Source organism: Malaclemys terrapin, chromosome 2 (genome assembly GCF_027887155.1).
Source record: "Malaclemys terrapin pileata isolate rMalTer1 chromosome 2, rMalTer1.hap1, whole genome shotgun sequence".
NCBI classification, from domain to species: domain Eukaryota; kingdom Metazoa; phylum Chordata; order Testudines; family Emydidae; genus Malaclemys; species Malaclemys terrapin.
Genome location: NC_071506.1, coordinates 73,786,873 through 73,807,090, shown reverse-complemented (window position 1 = coordinate 73,807,090; position 20,218 = coordinate 73,786,873). Strand labels below are relative to the sequence as shown.

Below are 20,218 nucleotides of genomic sequence, written 5' to 3'. Positions count from 1 at the left end.
TTTTCTAGAAAAATCTGCTGCTCCTTTAGGAGCCAGGTATGTTTGGAAAGCTGGCTGAAGTAATTAATGGACAGCTCACTTGGACATCCTAGGTCAAATTTTCAGTAATGAGGGACAGTGGGTGTGGTATGCCCACTAATCAAGTGTGCACTTGCATGCAAGTCCAGTAATAACACATGCAAACCAGTGCTTATGTGTGTAGTACTCCATCTTCACCTATAATGCAGGGGCTTCCATCACACCTAAGTTTGGAAATGCAGCTCTTGCTGTAGGTATAAGAGAAGTTAAGTACAAGTTACACTGGAGAACTGACTTTTTGTTTTAAGGCTATTGTGCAGCTTTGAGCGTACAACTGTTTTTATTTATTATTGTATGTTGGGGTTAATAAACCATCTGTATTTGAAAATAAACACTTGCAGTTAATCCTTTTTATGCCAATCAGGTCACATTCCTTACAAGGTACGTTTTGCTAATTTAATATTGTCAGAAACATTAGTCATTGCAGCGTTCACTTAATAAGACACAGTAGGAGTGAGCTGGAATTAACAAACAAAAAAGATTTTATGCATTTATCTCCGGTGTTTGACATGTAGAAAAAATTAACTAGAAACAGAGCAGTTTAGTCATTTCAAATGGTTACATGTGTTTTAAAAATTTCCATCCATGTTAGGCAATGGTCAACTAGGGCTGCCTTGGCCCCCAAGCCAAGGTTCATAAACCCCACATGAGAGTTGTGAATTGGGGAGGGGAGAGAGCAATTTATTATTAATCGTGTCTTCTTTAATGTCCCCATTAAATGTCTATCTAGTGTGGCTGTTTTTGTGGCTAACACATCATTATAGGGCTGAGCTACTGTTTCTCAACTAAGCTTCCTTTGCGTTGGAAATGTTTTCGATCTGAAGAGTGGGGGTGTGTAATATAACCTTTAAAAATGGTCACCTATAGATGCACTGACAGGGAAATGAAATTTAATGGACATGCTATTAAAAGTACAGAACTGGAAAAAGCACTGAAATAGGAACAGCTTTTCTATAGTCAGTATTCATTATGTACTTTTAAAAATGTTCTGATACGTCAGTTTATTGTAACCTAATTGTTTTTTTTTCTTAATTTTATTGCCAGATGGTGTCCAGCAATTTCAGATTAAGATACTCTCAGTTACCCCTACTTCCATTCCTGAGTGATTGGGCATTCTGATGGGTCTCTTTTATGCTTCTTCAGCTCAGTATTCCAAGACCTTCCTGTACCCTGACTCCATCCCTGGGGCCCAACTACCCTCAGCAATTGACTCCATTTACCCTGTTGGGTGGGTCTGATCTGAGGAAGGGCTCTCAGAGGAGCATTGTTTTCATGGGTTGGGTGTGCTGCAGTTAAGCTATCTTCATCTTGAATTCTTGGGGATGGGCAATAACTTAAAGATAATACAATTTACACTTGCCCATTCAAAGTGAACGCAAAGTCTGTGTCAAACCCCATGAGATCAGACTGGCAAAGTTTGACGCCCACTTTGAAATGGTTGCTGTCATGCTGACTGGCGTAGCTCACAACTGTGAGTGCCAGTCTCAGGGCAGAAACCTCAAAAAAGTTGGAGATCACTGTTCTAAAACAAAGAAAATTTATGCCCTTTTGCCCTTACAAGTCAAGTGTTCTCTGTCAATCTCTCAAAATGCACACTCAAATTATACAGACTTATCATTGTTGTCATTGATATTTTTGTAGTAAATGTAAGGGAATTGTGAAAATCTGACTTCAAATAATGGGTTGCCAACCTGTGCTCCACTAGACCACACTGCCAACTCTGAAGAGCCATCATTTCCCTGGGGAGACTAGACCAGTGGTTTTCAAAGTTCAGATCGTGACCCAGTACTGGGTCACGGACTGCAAGGCACTGGGTCGCCTTGCTCAGTAGCCAGGGACCCTGGCAGACAGCCAGTAAAAACTAGAGTCTCTGTCTGTTCTGACACCTGGAACAGATGTGTCCTGGAAATGGCTAGCAGCAGGTCCGGCTCATAGGCAGGGGGGTCGCGGTGCTCCACGCGCTGCCCCCGCTTCAAGCCTGGGCTCCGCACTCCCATTGGCCAGTTCCCAGCCACAGGGAGCTGGAGGGGCGGTACGGGCGAGAGCCATGCAGAGCTGCTTGCCTGCCTCCGCCTAAAGGAGGCAGACCTGCTGGCTGCTTCCGGAATGCAGCACGGTCCGCGGTGCAGGACAGGCAGGAAGCCTGCCTCTGCACTCCAGCTGTGCTGCTGACTGGGAGCAGCTGGAGGTAAGCTTGCGCCCCAACCCTGTGCCTCAATCCCCTGCCCCAGCCCTGAGCCCCCCCAAACCCAGAGCCCCTTCCTGCACCCCAACCTCCTCATCCCTGGCCCCAGCCCAGAGCCCACACCCCCAGCCCAGAGTCCTTACCCCTTCCCGCACCCCAACCACCCGCCCCAGCCCTGAGCCCCCCTCCCAAATCTGGAGCCCTCTCCTGCTCCAATTTTTTTCAACTGGGTTGCCAGAAAAAAGTTTGAAAACCACTGGACTAGACCACACTGTAAGAGATCTCACAGTTAAGGGGAATAAGATAATTCCTCTTCTTCTTGGGTGCTATCACTTTTCAAATACTTGTTCAGCTGGAAATATATAATATCCTCAGATTTAATTTTGAGGGCTGCTGTTTCATCTATCCCACATGTCCCTTTTAAAGAATATGTTACAGATTGGTACTTCTGCAATTAGGATATTCAGATACAGAGTTCTCAGGGCAGTTTAGACCTCAAAGAATTCTTCCTCTCTCCCCTCCAGATTACAGTACCTTAAATAAAGGCATTGCTGTGTATAAAATGTGCATAATTATGGATCAAAGGAGCACAATGGCATTTTGTTACTATTTTCAACTTTGCATTTCCTTTCAACTGATCTAGTGTGACCTTGCTATGGGTAAAATGTGTTCTGCCTCTCATTTTGGTGTTTGCATAATAAACTCTCTTTAAAACTCTTATTTTAGCTATTTTAGTATCTCGGTAAAATGTTTAATCCTAAATTGTTTTTCTCTCTGTTGGTTTATAACTATGTCAGGTCAGTCTTTTTTAGGATGGGAACTCTCACAGATGATAGACATGATTACTGAAAAATATTTCAAGAATCATTGCTTGCCGATTTGGTCATTGTTGCCTGTGACATATTTTTATTGAGACAAATGGGAAGCCCTGACACTGAGATCTTAGATTTGGAAAATAAAGTTATAGGTATAAATACATTTATTTTGCAGTTATTAGCATTGTCATGGTAATAACTCAGAATCCTCATCAAGTTTATGTAGGCAATGACAGTAGAACTAACTTTACTCCAGTTACTACCATGACTTTTGATTTGCACTGGTACTTTAAAAGCTATTAGAGCTATCCTGAATTCTACTAAGCCACATGCCTTGGGAATGTAATTTTTTTAGATAAGTAAAATAGCAGTAGTTCTTTCCTGATTCTCATCAATCGTTATCATAAATATTCTGTGACTGCACTGGTAAATTTTCATAAGACTTCTTTTTACTTCTTAGTAAGACTGGGGTATAGGTTTGAAAAGCAATAATAGGGTCAACCCATTGCATTCAGACTGGCCAACAGGATACATATTGTGTGCTTCCTTAAATAATGTTCCTATGTTTAATATTTATAACCACTTGTGAGGTTAAATTTGTATACATTTTCATGGGGCCCAAGCACCATATTGAACATACTATAAAAGGCAGTGAGCACAGTAGATGCCTTTCTTTTATAGTGGGAACTTATCTCCCTAGTAAGAAACGATGACATTTGAAGAGCATATGACCTTTGGGACATGTGTGAATCTTACCTGCTCAGTTTCTACATCTGAATCTGGGTCTCCATGATTTATCATTGGTACTTAAAACTTCAGGCCACCCTGATGTTTAGAGTTACGTGTGTTTTATACTGTCCATTATTAAAGCCATGGTTGATGCGTGAACTGCTGGCTGGGGGAGGCTAGCCCCCAGCCCCGACCCTTCCATTCCCCCTGCCAGAGACCCCCCCAATCACAGCCACCACCCCCTGCCCCAGGCTACAGCCCCCAGTTCCTGAGCACCCCAAAGACCCCCCAGCCCGGAGCACTGGGAGGGTGGGCAGCATGTTCCCAGGCCCTCCCCCCCCCCCAACCCCAGAGCACCAGGAGAGCGGGCGGTGCGGCCGCAGACCCTTCAGCCCTGAAGTGATGGGGGAGCAAGCAGCGTGGCCCCAGCCCTGGCGCACCGGGAGGGCAGGCAACATGGCCTGAGCCGGGGCCACCCCACAGGGAGACTGGGGCCGGGCCAAGTGGAAACAGGAGAGAGAGGCTGGGGGCAGAGCATGGGCGGGACCACACCTGGTTGTTTGGGGAGGCACAGCCTCCCCCAGCCTATGATACGTGCCGCCCATGATTAAAGCTAATGCTCTTATTTATTCATGCACAATGCAGATATCGTCTGTAATGCCCAACTTACTTTAAAAAAATACTTCCCCATCAACTCTCTTTATGATCCAATTACGAGATAACGTGCATATTAATCACAAATTAAACTATTACCTGACTGGATGTTCATTATGAATGGGAGAGCACTTACAGCCAGGACGGTACATTAATCATTTATAAGGAGTGAGCCATTAAAATGAATCTCTTTTTTAACATTGTAAGATGAGCTCACAGACGATATGAAAAGCTTTTCCAGTGAAGATGTTCAAGGACTCTTCAAACTTCCTTTTGCTTAGATTTTCTTAGGGTTCCACAGTTACACACTTGCCACAGGGAGACAAGACAGAGCATGAATGTGGCAATTATTTGGATACCTCTGGGTTAAATTACACTTAAACTTGCTATGCATACTAAAAAGTATATATGTATTTTAGGCCTGATCCTACAACTGTATCTCTGTAGGTTGGTCCCCAAGTCTACCTGGCAAACTATTAATTTCCATGGGGCTTTCCATGGTGTGACAATTCGGGGAATCTGTATATACAACTTTTGAATTCTGTTTGATATTGTGGGTTGTTTATATGTATCTTGTCAGACTGCAGACTCCATTTTGCATGTGGGGTTCTTTACCTTTTGTTTTCATGTTACCTCCATCTTGGACTGGCATTCCAAAGACTTGTAGCAAAGGGCTAACATTCAATGAAGTGATCTCCCATTGAAATGGAATCAATCTAAACAATAGGCTGGCTCCTATTCATGAGAACTGCTTTATCAGAGGAGAGGTCGCCTAGTAATGAAGTCACTTGGTAAGGGCCTGTTGTCACCTAAAGAGGCTGAACCAGGAGTCACCTGATAAAGAAACTGAAAAGTTATAAAAGGACTCCTTGGGGAAGACTGGGGATGTGTACAGGAAATATGGGACAGGAGAGAGGAAGGAGATGGACCATCCATGGTCAGAGAAGGCTAGGTCACTTAGAAACAGCTCCGTGTTTCAGAACACAAGCCATGCACTGCAGCCAAAGGACCTTGCATGGTCACAGACAACTCTAACCCCAGCCCAAAGAATGCTGTGGAATTGTGAGGAAACTGAGGCAGAGAAATGCGTATAGGATTTATTTGTGTACAGAGCTGTGTATTTCTCATGCTATTAAAGAAATATCAATAGTGTTGTAGAATCCAATGGAAAGTGTCTGTTTTTCATGTGTTACTATATTCACATGCCCCTTGAAGAAGTAAACTGTGGACCCAGAACACCATTTGGCTTGATTTCTAGAAGAGGATGCGTTTAAGCTACACGGGAAGTCTGCGGGGTCAGCATTGGTTCTAGGGAGTGGGCAGTGGGCCGTGTGACCTAACCTCTGAAGAAAGAGTGCCAGACAGAAGATCTGCACCCTGAAAGTGTACCCAGAGGCCCTAAGATAGGGACAGTGCCTAGACTCCGTTCAGAATCTGTGGGTTTAAAATACCTGGGGAATCCAGCGGCTGGATCTCCTCACAGCCGTCAGTGAGTCGCCTAGAGGGGATGCTTTACTGCAGATGTGACACATGGGCCATGGGGTTTTGCCTGCACAGATGCATTTGCAGAATGGAAGCTGTGATCATTCAAGGCAGATTTCTCAAACGGACTGAATTCTGAACTCTGGCCGAGATATCTTTTGTACCAAGGATATCTTTATTACTTAGGAAAGCCAGACCTATGTACTTCAAAATGTCAAAGAGATAACAGAAATGGAAAGAAATGTCACAAGAATAAAAATGGAGGGCCCCATTTTTCCACTGTGGCTGAATGGTGCTTACTCTCAGTAGAGAGTGGGAGTCTCAGGGAGCCAGTGATGGCTCCCTGTTCTGAGGTTGCCCAGCCCCTTTGGGAGTTGAGACAATAGGTGCCTACACTAACTTCTGCCAGCAGCATAAGATCTGTAACAGACTTTGCACCAGGGGTCAGTCAGGTGTAACTGAGCTTTGCCCCCATAAAAATAATATAGGACAGTCCTCTTATATTATTTGTATGGCACAGTTTGAATTTCATCTAGTTAATAAGAACCAACTCCTTATCTTTGGTCTCTTGCTTATTGAATGTTGTACTTGTAAGTTATGAACTTGTACTGGTAAGTGATCCATATATGATTCCGCTACATACAATTCATGATCCAGAACAGGGATCGGCAACCTTTGGCACATGGCCCGCCAGAGTAAGCACCCTGGCAGGCCGGGTCGGTTTGTTTGCCTACCGCATCTGCAGGTTCAGCCGATTGCGGCTCCCACTGGCTGCGGTTTGCCGCTCTAGGCCAACTGGGGTGGCGGGAAGTGGCGGCCAGCACATCCCTCGGTCCACACCGCTTCCCTCAGCCCCCATTGGCCTGAAGCGGTGAACCACAGCCAGTGGGAGCCACAATCGGCCAAACCTGCAGACGTTGCAGGTAAACTAACCGGCTGGCCCGCCAGGGTGCTTACTGGCGCGCCACGGGCCAAAGGTTGCCAATCCCTGATCAAGAACAAAGGTGGCTATATTGACCCTATATCAAGTTGAAAGATAGAATTGCTTGAAAATAACTTCTTGTAGAAATCTTATTAAAAATAAAATTTAGCTAGTTATTATGGAATTGAGAGTCCTATTCATTCATTTGTCCAGTACAGAATGGAAGGTCAAACTAAATTTGAGCCCTTAATAAAGTAGTGTCACTTCGTATTAGTATAACAAGGGGGAAAGAGATAAAATCACATATTACTAAAGATAAAAGGTCCACAAATCCATTTACAAATTTAAAAGCAACAACCTATACAAGTATGGTTATTATCCTTAAAATGACAGCTCTGTCCTGTATAGTGGAAGAAAGAGAATTTCTGGCTCTTCAGAATTTCTTTTGACTTGATACAAAAACTTCATTTATATAACCTTAAGATTATGACGCTCAATGGAAAAAAGCCAGGAAATTAAATATACCATTGCAGATTCAAATGCTATCTTTAACATGGCTGCACAATAAGTGAATTAACATTTCCTTAAAAAGTATGATAGCTATTGTGCAATGGGCAATAACTACATTTAAAAATATCCTAATATCACATCTTATTCAGTTAAAAAATAAAAACAACTAACACACATGCACATTACAAAGCTGCCTGGGCTGTATTTTGTTTATTTTTATAATATATTCTTTATACATTAAATGAAAATAAATTCTAGAACTGTCAAAACTGGTGTGGTTTTGTTTGTGTAATTCTGAAAAAGTCCATGCTGTATATTTTACAGTATATTCAAAAAATTTGCTTCTAGACTGAGAACTTCTGTGTCCAGTGTGTATTGTTATAGCAATTTAAACTCAATTGCATAGCTCTGTAAATGCACATCCACTATCTGGGAAGAAGGTATGGTTTTGCTCCTCTTTCTCTAAATACTGGTTTGTGTGTGAAATCTCTATTAGGTGCTCCTTTCAGGACAAGAATAGAAGTGTATGTTCCAAGTATCCTCTTTCTTGGATCTAACATGGGCATTCATCTCAGATTGCTTTTTCCACTACTGAAATATGACTGTACTAATTTTATCTCATCAGGCTGTATGGTTCTGTTCAGATGGTAGTGCCAAATTGTCTAGCTCTGTGGGTTTCAGACACATGACCTTGGGAGAGGGAAAAAATAATCATATTGCTCAAGCCTCCTGTATCAGTTCCAAGTATACTTTATAACATGTCATATATACCCATTTGCCCCATACGCTTCTTGCTCTGTGTCTAGTCTGGCCACAGATTTTCTGTGGACTCATTCAAGTTCAGCCCACTGCTCAGTGGAAACTATCCAGAGGAACTCTGCCTGGAGGCATGATCGATTAAGGCAGGGGTGCCCAACTTACAGCCTATGGGCTGCACATGGCCCAACAGAGCATTTCATAAAGCCCACAGCCTGCTTCAACACAAAATACTAACGGCCGATTCATAAGTGGTTTGTCATCAGGTTTACATAATTTTAGTTTACACAAATGTGTAAAAAGACAAAACTGTCCATAGAAACAACCTATCTAAATACGTACAAAACAAGCTGAACTTAAAATGTAAATCAATACAGGTGACTTTAAATCTGATTAAAATATGTAGAATCTGTTTGATCCACACAAGGTTGTGCTTAGGTTTATGTGGCCCATGTATGTAATAAGGTTGGGGACCGCTGGATTAAGGGCTCAGAAATATCCTCTACCTTTGTAGAGCACCCCATACCAGCTTCCTCCTCCTGGTATGATGGATGGATGGCCGCCTTGGCCAATGTCAAGAGATTGACAAGGAGATCTTGTGACTTTGTGGGGCCATGGATGGGATGTGAGTGGATCAGGAGGTGCAAGTGCAGCCTGAACCTCAGTAAGAAGTTCTGGAGGAGCCGGAAGAGGAGCTGCTCTCTGATGCACTTTGTGTAGGTGTGCTTGAAAGATGCATAGTGAATGAGAGAAGGGTTTGCAGAAAAGAGAAAGGAAGGTCTCATGGCTAAGACAGATGAATATTGCCCTGGAGAATTAGATTCTATCTCTGCCTCAGCTTCAGAGTTCCTAAGCAAGTAATTTAAATCAAACTTTTTGGAGGTTGTCATAAATTTTCTCTTCCTCACTTTCTGGGTAAACAGCTTGAGACCTGAGGCTTGAGTTGCAGAAGTGCTGAGTGCTCACAGCTGTAACTGAAGTCAATGGGAGCTGTACTAGAATACATAAAAGTGCTGTGCAATGCTAAATATTCTGACAAATCAGGTTCTAAGCATCTCAGATTGGGTATCCCAAGTTAATGGATACTTTGGGCTTCAATCTCTTTGTGCCTCAGCTCCCCCTCCCCCCATCTGTAAAATGGGAATAATGCCACCTCCTCCTGTAATGGGTTTTGTGAAGATAATTTATGTTTGTGAAAGACAGATAGATATCATACTGATGAGCAGCAGAGAAAAACCCTGGTGGAGGTTAGTCAATCTGTCTTCAGAGCAGAGTTTGAATAGTGTGCAGTAAATAAGGCCTGGGGCCACACATGGGACAATGAGGATTAAACAAAATACTGAATAGCTGCTCATTGATTCAGCACCATCTATCCTGTGCATGAAAGAAGCAGGGGTGCAGTGGAAAAACATAGTTCTGATTATGTAATTTAAGACTGTATTATAATGGATGTACATAAAGAAGGTCAATTAAGATTGCACAGGCAACTTTAATTCTAGCATTTCCTAACTTTTGAGTGCTTGACTTTACCCCCACTTTAAGGCTTTTTTAATGTAGTTTTTATGTGTTTCTATATGCCATTCACTCCTCACATTCTGTTGAATAAGTATGACAGAATGTACAGTGATTTATATATAGCAATAATACTTAGCTTTCAAAGCATCTTTCATCCAAGGATCTTTACAGAATTTATTTAGATAAGCTTCATACTTCCCATGTGAGGCAGGTAAGGGATATACAGGGATCATTTAACCCACCATTGAAATGCAGCCAATACTGGAATGAAATGTGGCAGCTGTTTAACAGAGTACAGCAACATTACACAGTAGGTTAGGCTAAGGAGGGAAGAATAATATTGTTCTCAAGGAAAATATTTTGTGAAAAAGTATTTACAGTAGAAAGTGTTTGAGTTGAGTCTTGCTAAGAAACTGTCTTTAAAAATCTTTTAGACTTGATTAAAATACGGAGCAGCTAACTATACTACTCTAGAAGAAATAAATACATACACTGTTTGAAACCTGGGCTACAGAATATTATCCAGTAATAAGTAGGAAATAATCCAAATGCTGTAGATTTATTTGGCTTTATATAGCATCTTTCTTATGCTTTGGGATTAGAAATCACTTCTTGTTTTTCCTTTACACATCGTTCTGCGTGTCTGAGCTGTATCTCTGCTCTATATCCCATGAGATCTGAGTCTTTTTGCTTTTAAGTTTTCCTTTGCTTTTGTAGTCAAATAACTGTCCTCATTCATTTCCTGCTTATTAGAAGCTCCATACTTAGAAAACAGTTATGCGTGCACCCACACATAAATATCCCTTTTCATTTGAAAACAATATTGAAATAGCATATGAGGGCGAAGATGTGTCTTTTCACTTTCTTCCTTCAACATGAGGCTGCTGGATCCCTTTCTCCATCAATCTTCAGACCTTCATGCATCTCTCTAAATAAATTCTCTATTGTGAAAACTGACTTTACAATTTAATGGTTGGTGTCACTGTGCATTCTGCTGGCTTTTTAATGTTGTACTCCGCTTCCCTGCATCCTGGCTGGCTGCTGCTACTCCCATGCCCTCTGTTATCTTGGGTGGTTCAGGTGTCCCAGGGAAGAGGTCAAAGGCGCACAGATCATCCCAAATGTGACCTCCCATCTGACCTCTTGCTGACTCCTTGAGAATCTGAAGCTTTGAATGGGGAGGGGTTGGCCGTAGACTCTACCACACTTTGTAGATATGCCTATGGGAAGAGAAGTGACTTGAGAGGGATTCAGTAGCACAAGTTTTCAACTACAACAAGCAGATCATCTGCTTAGTGGACGTTGTGGCTTGTTTGTGATCTCCTTCTGATCCAGTAGGGTTGTGGGGCTACCAATTCTTACCCCAAAACGTATGCAGCCTTTGGCATGGCTTGACTTATCAGTCGTCACTCTGACACCTAAGATTTCATACAGTATGTGGAGTACCAGAAGAGATGTGGCCATTTTAGAAAGGGACAGAGAATATGAATCTCTGTGGTTGCAAAGAGAGAAGCTGCTGATGGCTTGAGGAAGACTGAGTCGGAGCTGCAGTTCTCTGGAGCCCAAAGAGAAGAAAGTGGAGTGCATAGACTGCAGTGTACAATCATGATAATTTTGCCATTATCATCATGCCCAGGTACCACAATAAGACACTCAAATTCTCTGGTGATGGGTCTGGTATAAAAGTGAATAGAAAATATTGCATCTGTTCTCTTATTAACTAACAAGAAAATTATAAGTTGACTGAATTCTATTTGCAGACTAAATTAAAGCGTCAGTTTCCAAGTGGACATTAGTAGGAGAAGTTAAAAATAAAAATGCCAGAATTTTAAATGATAAGACTGTCAACCTTGAGAGCGGCATACTGTTATGCAAAATTTCTGAACTGTCATATTATGTGCATTCAGCAGCCCTTAAAAAGTAAAGCCCTTCTGATTGTTATATTCACTGGGAAACAGGTTTGATATCTCTAATGTTGTGGTCTCACTCGACCAACATTACACATCACTTTGTAGTAGTGACTTTACCTTAGGCTAGATGGTGGAGAGTGCAAAATTCCTTATTTCAATTAAAATTCACAGTTCATAGTGTGCATTATGCTATAATACATACTTCTTGTCACATGAACTCCAACATTGCACTAAGCAATATAGATACCGTTTTCTTTTAGATGTAAAAATTTAGGACTAGAAGGGATCTCCTGAGTCATCGAATCCAATCCCTTGCTATTGCAGGCAATCCTGTCATAATAATCCTGTTCATAAATTTATCAAACTCCATCTCGGATGTGTTTCTTCTCAAAAGTGTCATGGTAAACACCACGAGTTAATTGGCATCACAGCAAAACATCTACCAAACCACTTCCTTTGAAGAATATCAGTAATCCATCTGATCTATTTTTTTTCTTTGCTGGAAGAATATAGTGTTTACAGTCCATCTACACAAAGGAACATAGCTAATATTTCTAAGAGAACCTCTTCTTTGAAGCATGATATGTGCTTCTGTACTTAACTGTTTTTTTCCCCTTACCTCAAATCTGTACTTATTCATTTAACAGCCTCTATTAGAGAAAAAGATACACAAACCTCCTTTAATGAGTCTTAGAGAACCTATTAAAGCTGAAACAACTTTTATGAGGCACGGCAGTTTTTTAGGAGGGCTGTAGCAGCCATCATCTAGATTTCCAAATTTGTTGCGTCTTCTTTGCGCCTATCTTTTAGACTATAAATTCTTTATGACTGTCTTTTATCTTTGTGGCTTGTATAGCCCCAGTATACTGTCATTTCTAAACAAATAGGCCAGAATTTTGTGTGTGTGGGTGAAATTCTGGCTGCCTTAATTTTTGGGTACCCAACCTGAGACAACTTGACATGGACTTATTTTTTTAATAAAGTAACACAAAACAGAGAGCTTAAAGGATATGAAACTGATCCTTATCAAAGTGATTTTTAGCCCAGAGCAACCCTTCTCAGGACTCTCACAAATTTATTGCTATTGAAACATGGACAGTCATTGTGGATGGACTCTACTTGAAATTGTGTGGGGTAGTGATGTTTCTTTCTGATATGGCAGCCCCCTGAGGATTTTTGCTGATGAAGTAGAGCTTTGTGGAGATGTCTGTCTACAATCCAGTCAGACAGTAGCATGACCATTTTGGGGGCACCTATACATAATATTCAAACTGCATAAGGATGATTTGTCATTGTAAATAAAAGTTCATATATTTTCAAATAATTACTTGTAGCATTTTCCACTAAATTCTTGTATTCTAATATCGAAGAATCCCTAGATAATAAAGCACACTGCTTTTTATTAAAATAAAAATAACCTCAGACGTGTCCCTAGCCTCTGTTTGCTAGATGCTGGGAATGAGCAACAGGGGATGGATCACTTGATGATTACCTGTTCTGTTCATTCCCTCTGAAGCACCTGGCATTGGCCACTGTTAGAAGACAGGATACTAGGCTAGATGGACCTTTGGTCTGTCCCAGTATGGCCAGTCTTATGTTCTTATGTAAGTATTAGGAACACTCTCAGCCTAAAGTCGTAATTGATCGAAATCCATGATGTTATCATTTTTTATTTCATGAGGGGCACACTCCTACATAAGAACATCCATACTGGGTCAGAATGAATAAAACAGGGCAATTATCTAGTGATCCTTTCCCTGTCATCCAATTCCAGCTTCCAGCAGTCAGAGGTTTAGGAACACCCTTAGCATGGGGTTGCATCTTGGACCATCTAGGCTAATAGCCATTGATGGAGCTATCCTCTAGGAACTTATCTAATTTCTTTTTTGAACCTAGTTATGCTTTTGGCCTTCACAACATGCCTTGGCAACGAGTTCCACAGGTTGACTGTGTGTTGTGTGAAGAAGCATTTCCTTAGTATGTTTTAAACTGGCTGCCTATTGATTTCATTGGGTGACCCCTTGTTCTTGTGTTATGTGAAGGGATAAATAACATTTCCCTGTTCACTTTCTCCACACCATTCATGATTTTATAGACCTCTATCATATGCCCCTTTAGTTGTCTCTCTTCTAAGTTGAACAGTCCCAGTCTTTTTAATCTCTCCTCCTATAGAAGCTGTTCCATGCTCTAAATCATATTGGATGCTCTTCTCTTGACCTTTTCTAATTCCAATACAAACGTAGATTCTTAACCTTAGTATCATGTTTGAGTCACTTCCTCAAATCTTTGGAGATCTGGATGACTGAAGGAGTGTGGAGTAGTATTAAATGGTATAATAAATGGTATTATCAGAAGTTACTTCAAAGACCAGTATAAGGCCCTAAGGCACTCATCTCCCTGTGCATTCTGAGGTAAAACACCGATTGACAGTGTGAACAGAGTTGGGCATGTGGTGAGTGCTTTTGAAAATCTCACTTGAAATGTATAGTTGTATGATAAATCTTAATCAATTTTATAACTTCTTCAATTTCCCACTGGAATTATTCACAGCAAATAGGGCTTAAATGAGACATAAGTAGTGTGTAGGCCTTGAGCTTGCTGTCTGCACAAGAGTAAGCTACACCACAAATGCTTAGCATATTATACCACAGAGAGGGTCATAAAATATTGAGGGAGAAACACAGCAACTGGTAGGTGAACACATGCAGCCTAAAGGAAACATTAAGGTAAAAATGGCATTAAGTAAGTCCAACCTGTGAGTTAATTTTTTTTTCTATTTACTTGAGGTAAAGAGTTTTAGGATTTTCTTACAAAGGCTATTTCTGGGGCTGGAATTGGAACATAACTCCAAATGTCTTTGCCTTCTTATGCAATAAACACATACTAGCTGTATGATGGACCTAAACCTCCAGACAATTGCAAAGAGACACTGCTCCTTCTGTCCTCTTGTACCATAATTCCACACTTGATGGTCATTGAAAAGAACAGTCTAATAAAGAATAAAACAAACAAGGTGGTTCTAATTACTCTCCTGTGTATTTCAAGATGTTGCTTTCAAACTCTACTGCAGATTGTAATAGATTGTTTCATAAGTCTGGGCAAACTGCCTCCCATAGCAGTTGCCCAGAGTTAAGCTGGAACAAATCTTCAGTGAGAAATGCCAGGTCTCAGCTTGATCACTTGTCTTTTGTCAGGGAGAATTTTGCTATCAGCAGGATTTTTCAGAAGGCATTATGGATTTGCTTTCAAAATTCATGAAAACATTCACCAGGAAATCTTGTCACTGAATGAAAGAGTTATCTCTTGGGCCTAGCAATATTGTAAGTACTCTGCTGTAAATGACTGAAGTCTTAATTGGTTTTAGCCTAGAGTATATATTTTCAGAGGCTCATACATCTTCTGTTTTCATTTTAGTATTTCCTAGTTAGAAATCCATAGTTCATACTTTCTGATTCTTAGTTCTGCTTCCGTATTCAACACTCTTAGATCCCAGTAGGACATTCTTTTAAAAAATATATACTTAGTTTTCAATTTCATTTATATTAGAGACCCTCTCTTATAGGAAGAGCAGAGCATTCACTGACTGCTGGACTTAATGGTGTTCCAAATTCCTGTTCCTCTGGAATTGTAGGGATTTTTTCAGTTCATGAACAATAATCTGGACATGCATTTTCAGTGCACATAACATAATGATGTGGTATTTTAAATAGCAGTATCTAGTATTGCTTTCCCAGAATTGTGGGATATAATTGGTACATGTATGCTAATAAATAAAAATTTTGAAGGGGAAAATTGCTTTTAGAGTGAGACTGAACTTCCAGGGATTTTTAGACTATAGATAAAAGGTCAGATTCTGGCTGGAGCTGCACATGGGCATAGATCAGAATAGTCACAGCCAAGAAACTCACAGAATGAACATTATCTGCAACAGTTCTAATTACTCTTTAAAGGCCACTATTAGAGAAAGCACATATGCACGTGCTTAACTTTGATTAACTCCACTTGAGTCAGTGGGAGTCAGGGTATGCCTACTTTGCAAAAAAAGGTATATTATTCACCCAGTGTTAGCTAATCCCTTTTAGCTAATTTGGGTTAAAACAGCAGTGAAGACATAGCAACCCAGCTTTTATCTTGGGTTAGCAGCTCAAATTCAATTCCAGGCTCCCATGTAGGCTTTGACTCAAGTTGTTAACCTGAGTTAAAAACCAAGTTGCTGTGTCTTCATGGCTATTTTAACTCAAGTTAGCTAACCTGGATCAGGTAACCTGAGTGAAGAACATCTTTTTTGCACTGTGGACATACCCGGAAGCACATACTTAAAGTTAAGCATGTGTTTAAAAGTTTTCCTGACACAGCTTTCCTTTCTTAGCCATTTTACTCACTATATTGAAATCTGAAAATTTGTTGGTTGGGTCATTAGTTGGGCATCCCAGTCTACGTAATCGGACCACACTGAAGCAATCAGAGACCACAGTGATGGGCGTGGTGTAAAAGCTGTAATAAAATAGAGTATTTCTAATTCTTCCTGACTCACTAAAATGTATGTACTGTGCTCGGAAATGCTTTCTTTATGCTCCTGCTACAGGGTGTCACGGGGTAACTCTTTAAGAGGGAAGAGGCCAATGTACCTTTGATTGATTAGTTGAGTCCCGTTTGGCTATAAGTCTAGAGAAGGCACTTGGGGACTAGAATGGGGAGGCTAGATGAGTCTGTTTGAGTCAGTCAGAAAAGGGGTAGAATGTGAGTGAGAGCAGATATAGGACTTTCACTGCTTGCTTTCTGGGATCAAGGAAAGAAACAAAAAGGTCTGTTAGGAGGCTCCATGGGAGTGGCTGTGATTAGAATTGCTAACCCTCCAGGATGTTCCTGGAGTTTCCAGGAAGTAAAGAGTAATCTTTAATTAAAGATTGTTATGTGATGAAACCTCCAGGAATATGTCCAACCAAAATTGGCAACCTTAGCTGTAATGGTTGCCTGGGAGTTGAGGCACAGGGAATCTGCTGGGGGGGGAGGTGCTCTAGGGAGAAAGTTGTAGGAGGTGGGGCTCAGTTTACAGAGCATAGATGGAAGAATCCTGCAATAGGCTCTGAAGCTGGAAGGACTGAGAGAGGTAAAGTGCGGGGAGACCAGGGTATGCTGGGGAGCTGGTTTTTGTTTTTTTAACTGTATTTGACTATATAAGACTGCCATACCCAGTCTTTTTCTAGGCAACATGTCCTTTGTGGGATGGGGACAAACTAGGACCTTACAGGTCCCCATTTCAGATTGATTTAAAAAATCAATGAAATCAGTAGTATAATTATAACAATAATTGGAGTGAAGTTTTTTACAAAGATGGATTTGTCTTTTTTCTTTTTTAAAATTTGACTGAATGATCAGGATAGTTTTATACATTTCTTTAGTGTAAATCACAAATTTAATTTGATATTTAATTTAATTTGGTATTTTTATGCTTTGGTCTAAAACTTCCTGTTTAGTTTGCAAATATTTTCATCCCTTTTAGATATCTTAATTTTTCTTGAACTTTGTGATACAGTAGCTGTGGTTTCTAGTTTAATGCCCATTGTTTTATGTATGTATCACTAATTCAAGAAAACAGTGGTAAAACTCACCTTTCATGTTTTCATAATAGGATGCATAGTGCCTGTAGGATACCATCATTGGCTTCTTTAAAGTTACAAACAGAGCAGAACTGTTGAATCAGAACTTGCTCCACACCCTAATATGGATATAAAATGTATCTGGCCTCAGAGTTTGAGTACTAGCCTGCCAGAATTTCAGTATGAGCCATTCTAAGCAGTAAACACAAAACTGTATAATAGTCTAAATAGACTGTCCGTTCCCTATGTTACTAGTGGCTCAACATTTATTGACTTGAACTGCATGGGTTTTAATTTTTTCAAACTAGTGAGGTCATTTTTTCAGACTTTTGTTGTTGTTGCTGAGTGCTTATTGCAAACTTGTACTATTGTTAAGAACGGTGTGTGTTTGTGAGGGTGGTGGGGTGTGTGTGTGGGTGGTGGTGATTTTTATTTTTTAGTACAAAATTCTTTGGGTAAAATTCTAGCCCCATTCAGATCCATGTAATCCCTTATTAGGCTACAGTTTTTTGCAGTTACAAACATGCTCCCTTTTAGAGTGTTCCCTACAGGATGAAATCTATGCTTTTCAACCTCTTACTGCCTATTGTATTAGAAAGAACAGTACTACTTAGTTAGAACATACTGGAAATGCAAGTTAGTTTGTTTTCCTTAAGAATGTTCTAACTCCTGTTAGAAAGTTCTCCTGAACACTGATGCAAATTATTTTGTCTTTAAAATATCGGATTATCTGAGTCTTCCAAGGTTAACAAGTACTAAAGAAGTCTATTAAAAACAAAATGTGTATCTCCTAAATAAAAACACATTTGGTAGAATACTTCTGTGGGAGAGCTAGGTTTGATTCCCCGACTCTGGCCTCTTGCTCTACAGCAGGGTTTCTCAGCCCATGAGTAAGGACCCAACATTGGGTCACCAGAATGTTTCAAAGGGCTGCGTGGCAGCTCCTGTCATAGGGGTCTGTCTGAGCTCACCTTTCTCCTCCAGGCACAGCAACCTCCGGGGTCCCAGAGCCATTTAGGTTTGGCCTAGCCGTCAAGATGATGGGCTCCTGGGTAGGTCAAATTTGAGTGAGTGGCACTGCACCCCATGAGCTAGGTCACAACTACACTTGCACAAACTTGGTCCAGTCAGGGGGGTGGAGCCAAATTTCAGCAGAGCTGCAACTTTGGAGGTTGCAAGGCCTGGAGCGGAGAGCCAAACCCAGCCAGCCCCACAGCACTGGAGCTGCAGGAGCCACCACTGTGGGGTGAGTGCTGGGCAGGACCCAACCTCCCATGAGGCAGGATCTGACCAAAACCACCCCAGGGCCTCCACCCCCAGACTATTTACTGTGTTGTAACAGGCCATAAACATTTACAAATGGGTCCTGAACCTGAAAAGGTTGAGAGACACTGGTCTATTGGGTGATTGATGGAAAGAATTTCAACCATCACTCAGCAGCAAACCTCACTAGCTGATTTTAACAATTAACATTTACTCTAAGGAGACGTCTGCCATGATGCAGAGCTTGCATATTGTAGCCTATGTGTAAAATGTCATTAAAAAGTAATTGGAAAGACCCTCCAAGTTCTTTCAACAAAGACCCTTGACAACTTCATTGGTGAGGTCATTACCAACCTCATGTGTTTTAATGGCTTGAGGGGACTCCCACTATTTCCTTTTTATTCAATGTCCTCCTTTCATAGGCCTTAAATTGCTATGGCCTTCTCTCTCTCGAGCAGGAGTAGATAGTTCTCTCTCCAAATCTCACCTGTACTTTTCAGCTTAACTTGGCCTGCAGGTGTTGCTAGAAGTTGACACAAGTTGCTTCTGCCCTGAGTGCTAAATGAATTGCCTCCTCAGAGTTTTCAATCTTTGCTGACTCTGGTAGTAAGGAACTCCCAACTGTGATCCTCTGCAGGGTAACGTCCTGGATGGCCCTAAATAACGTGTTTTATTGAATGGTAGTAGTCATTTTAATTCTGGGGTTTATCACTTTTGATAATTGACCTCCATGTCCTTTGAGCACCTTAGCATGTCATGAGCAGCAACAATGGGATCATTATTTAAAGAACCTAATTACTGCTAAGGTTGAATTTGAGATAAAAGAACAAGAGCTTAAACCAGAAGAAAGTACTTATACATCTCTACTGAGATCCTCTCTGAGACAGAAAATGTGTTCTTTCCCTCTCCATCCCTTATATGATTGATTATTTTGGGGAGTAGAGAATACATTTCATCATCATATTGTAGGGATGGAAGGAGTTTGAGAGGTCATCTAGTCCACCCCCCTGTGCTGAGGCAGGACTAGGTATACTCAGGGCCGCTGTAACCACTAGGCGGCCGCCTGGGGTGGCAAAAAGCGGTGCCCCAAATTTTTTTTTTACACTTTTGCTCCCGGCAGGGGGATGGGCCGCTCGCAGCTGCGTTAGCACTTACCTCTGCAGGCATCCTCTGCAACCACGGGCCCTTCCGCTTCACTCCACTACACCCCACATCCAAGGGCTGCCGGCTGCAGATCAGAGCGGGTGACAACAGCCTGCCTGCAGCTGGCCCTATTGACAGCAATTCAGGAGTGGGGGAAAGGAAGAGGAGACCGTGGCCACCGGTCCACCTGCCGGGGTGGATCATGGCCCTGCCAGAGGATACAGGGTTAAAGAGCTGCAAAAGTGTAACCGTCCTCAGCACGTGCCACCTTCCAAGGCTTCATCCCCATCCATCCCTGTGGAGCAGGTAAATAGAGCCCCATTTTGGGGGAAAACTGAGGCAGAGAACAGGGACGTGACTTGCCCAAGGTCACTTGGGGCATCATTGTCGGAGTCCTGCTTTGAACACAGGAGATCAAGGCTCCTAGTTCTGTGCTGGCTCAGACCATTAGACCAGAGGCCTTCAAGCCCTCAGCTCTGCACCTGCCCACACAAGGTATTAATCTGGGATTCAGGGGCAGCACACTGCAAGAAACACGGCTGCCTTGAGCCCTTATGGCTATAAGGAAAATCTTCCAAAGGTGATGGGCGTCTAGCCGACACAGTTCTGTCTGCCTGAGTCTGCAGCCACCCTGGGACAACAGCTCTAGGAAATGC

At 41.6% G+C, this 20,218-nt stretch overlaps 1 protein-coding gene across 17 annotated transcripts in view; it reads left to right on the top strand.

The window, feature by feature from the left end:
* Positions 1–20,218, top strand: part of DTNA (dystrobrevin alpha) — a 287,362-nt gene that overhangs the window by 75,182 nt on the left and 191,962 nt on the right. The window contains exon 1 of one of the 17 annotated variants that reach the window (XM_054017110.1): positions 16,644–16,666. The exons of the other annotated variants lie outside the window; for them this stretch is intronic. The gene's annotated coding sequence lies outside the window, so the exon portion shown is untranslated. Of the gene's footprint in view, positions 1–16,643; positions 16,667–20,218 lie in introns of those variants that run through there. 17 annotated transcript variants of the gene reach the window in all.